General features: G+C 29.9%; 1 long non-coding RNA gene across 1 annotated transcript; it reads right to left on the bottom strand.

Annotated features, from left to right (window-relative positions):
• LOC110430193 lies at positions 2261-3515 on the bottom strand. Its single transcript, XR_002447506.1, has 2 exons — positions 2987-3515; positions 2261-2880 (listed from the first exon to the last, which is right to left on the bottom strand). It is a non-coding gene; the product is annotated as an uncharacterized LOC110430193 (long non-coding RNA).

Raw genomic sequence — 3521 nt, 5'->3', positions numbered from 1 at the left:
TTAGCTTTTTACTCTAGATTTTAGTAGTATTATTGGTATCTGTGTCAGGTATTTAAGTATTGTTATGTATATGGTAATATCAGTTTCATAAACTATTACCCAAATACTATTTTGTAAATCGATAACATTGTTTTACAAAGACAGAACATTGTCTGTTGAACCTAGAATATTGTTTCTACTTAATAAAAGAAAATATGTTATCTGTATAAGATAAATATTTAGTAATAAAATTTTATCTAAATATATCCATGTGTGATCTTGTTTTGAAGGATTTGTTATAAGAAATTTAGTGGTGCAATCAGAATTTAATTTATATCTCTAGTTTAGGAGTTATGACTTTTTTTAATTCGCTAAAACAGTTTTGCATGCATAGGTGAGTGGGGCCTAGGTTGATGGGATAGTGTGTCATCGCGCAATAAAAAAGACCACCAAAGGGATTAAAGTTGTGGATGGGTCCTCTTCATAATTTTTAGTTATAGAGATAAATATTAATTAATAAAATTTTATCTAAATATATTCATGTGTGATCTTGTTTTGAAGGATTTGTTATGAGAAATTTAATGGTGCAATCAGAATTTAATTTATATCTTTGGTTTAAAAGTTATGACTTTTTTAAATTCGTTAAAACAATTTTGCATACATGGGTGAGTGGGCATTGATGAGATAGCCTATCATGACTAAAAGGGATAGGAGTTGTGGTTTCACTATGGATGTGGTAGATGGGTCCTTTCTAATTTTTAGTTGTAGAGATCTAGTTTAGGAGTTATGATTTTTTTTTAATTCGCTAAAACAGTTTTGCATGCATAGGTGAATGGAGCCTAGGTTGATGGGACAGTGTATCATCGCGCAATAAAAAAGACCACCAAAGGGATTAAAGTAGTGGATGGGTCCTCTTTATAATTTTTAGTTATAGAGATAAATATTAATTAATAAAATTTTGTCTAAATATATCCATGTGTGATCTTGTTTTGAAGGATTTGTTATGAGAAATTTAATGGTGCAATCGGAATTTAATTTATATCTTTGGTTTAAAAGTTATGACTTTTTTAAATTCGTTAAAACAATTTTGCATTAGGTTGATAAGATAGCCTATCATGGCTAAAAGGTATAGGAGTTGTGGCTTCACCATAAATGTGGTAGATGGTCCATAATTTTTAGTTGTAGAGATTTGTTGGAAGGTTAATATATATGTTGCTACACGCTTAATACATAAATAAATGTTACATATATAACATAAATTGTCAGTACGTACAAACTATTTTAAAACACATTCAAACTTAAAAAGGGTGATTGAAATCTAAAACTAAAAAATGAAATTTGAAACTAAAAAAACAAAACCTAAAAATGAAACTAAAAACTAGAATAAAAATAAAAACTTAAACTAATATATTAACAAATAAGTTGCTACACACTTAATACATGAGTTACTACACGCTTAATACATAAGTTGCTATATATTTGCAAGTATATATAATTTGTTGGAAGTTTAATTTAATATATAGGTTGCTACACGCTTAATACTTAAAAGCTATTACATACATAATAAAAATTGGCAATACATATAAACTATTTTGAAACACATGTATCATAGTCTCATTTATAGATCTTACCATGAGTGGCTCAATAGTACTCCCTTCATTTCAAATTAAAAGTCATTTAAGAATCTTCGAGTCAGTTTGACCAGAGTTATAGAGAAATACTAAGATTTGTAACATAAAGTGAGTATACTATAAATATATAATTAAAAAAATCTAATGATACTTAGTTGGTAACATAATAATTATTATCTTATTATATAAATTTGATCAAACTCAAATTTAGAATAGTTTGACTCTTCAAGATTCTTATATTAACTTATAATTTAGGATGGAGGGAGTACAAATCATTGAAAAAACTGACTGAAATCTGAAAATAAAAAATAAAAAATATGAAATATGAAATATGAAACTAAAAAATAGGCTGAAAATTTTAACTAAAAACATTAAAAATGACTGAACACCAAAACTAAAAAATTAGAAAAACTTTCTAGAAAAAAACTAAAAAATTACTAAAATGTAAAGCTAGGGGTAATTTCTTTTGTGACAACTTATGTGTGTAATAGCTACCATTTTGTAACAACTTATATATTATAGGTGAGGCAACTTATATACATTAAAGCTAAAATTACAAAATGAATTGGAAACTAATTTTTTAAAAAAAATACAAACTAAAATTGCAAGACTAAAATTATAAAAAGAAATTAATAATTGAAATTAGAAACTGAAATTAAAAATAAAATTGCAAACTAAAATTAAATAATAAAATTATAAGACTAAAATTACAAGCTGAAAGTACAACTAAATTGGCCAAGTACATGTTGTCTTTAACATCAGTTTTATCATGAGTAGCTTGCTAGAGTGTTGTGTTGTCTTTGGGCCTTCTAACATAAACATTAGTTGCTGGTCTTTTGGCAGTGACAAGGCCTTCTGCATCTGAAGATTTGTCTGCGGCTGAAACATTTGTTTGAAACAAAGGTCCAAGCAGATCACACTCCAATACCTCTTTTGATGGCAAACATAATTCCAAATTACCATTGTGAGAGGCTAGACACTCCTCATCATCAACAATTTTGTGAATTATTTGTTTTACTCTTGACTTGAGAGGTGATTGAAGAATAACATTTGCTTCAAGAAGATAATTTGGATAATCTTCTTTAGAGTGGGATTGAAGCAACTCATGTAGTGGTGGGACTGTAGTTAAATGCGATAAATCTCTGTGCTTGTTCTTGAGTTCACAGTCATATCTTCTTGCTTGTGATGATCCAGGTACATCAACAGCATTCAGAAAAGAACCTTTCTCCCTCTCTAATTGCTTCTCATCATAGATAATTCCAGATTCTTCCTTTTTGATCAGAATAAGAGTCATCAGGATTTTTTAACATCTCAGTACTGCCAGCAGCACTATCTGAAGTTGTATTTGTAGCAACATTGGTATTTGATACACTTACTGTGAGGGAAAAAGGCAACCACAAATAGATTTCTTCTTTCCAGTCTTAAAGTCCTGAATCCCATTAACCAATCTATCCACCACCAGTTGGCACCAGTTGTATTCTTCTATTTCATTAACTTTAAAGATTGCATGGAATCTGAGGACGCAAAGACTAGTAGAAGAAGTTGGACAAAGCAGAGAACTGATGGCAAATAAAAGCCAAATCTGCAACCACTTGTGATCAAACGTTCCCTTATAATCCTCAAGCAACAACCTTTTAGCTTCTTCGAATGTTGGTGCCTTTTGATTATTTTCACGGCCAACAGTTTATAGGACTCAAAGAAACTGATGCCGCCGTTTTCCTTCTTATACTTAACACCCTTATTACCCATTGAAATGCCAAAGACTCTAAAGGCAGCATGTGAGTCAACCTTGATGGAACCTCTAAAGGGGATAACTAGTTCTGATTTGTTAGTATCAAACACCCTAACCAACAAGAAGGAAAGTTTCTCATGGATTGAAGAATGTTTGATTTCTAACAGACCACGACCACC

Source organism: Sorghum bicolor, chromosome 9 (assembly GCF_000003195.3).
Source record: "Sorghum bicolor cultivar BTx623 chromosome 9, Sorghum_bicolor_NCBIv3, whole genome shotgun sequence".
In the NCBI taxonomy this organism is placed as follows: domain Eukaryota; kingdom Viridiplantae; phylum Streptophyta; class Magnoliopsida; order Poales; family Poaceae; genus Sorghum; species Sorghum bicolor.
The sequence above is the reverse complement of the archived record's forward strand: the minus strand, read 5'-3'. Positions and strand labels throughout refer to the sequence as shown.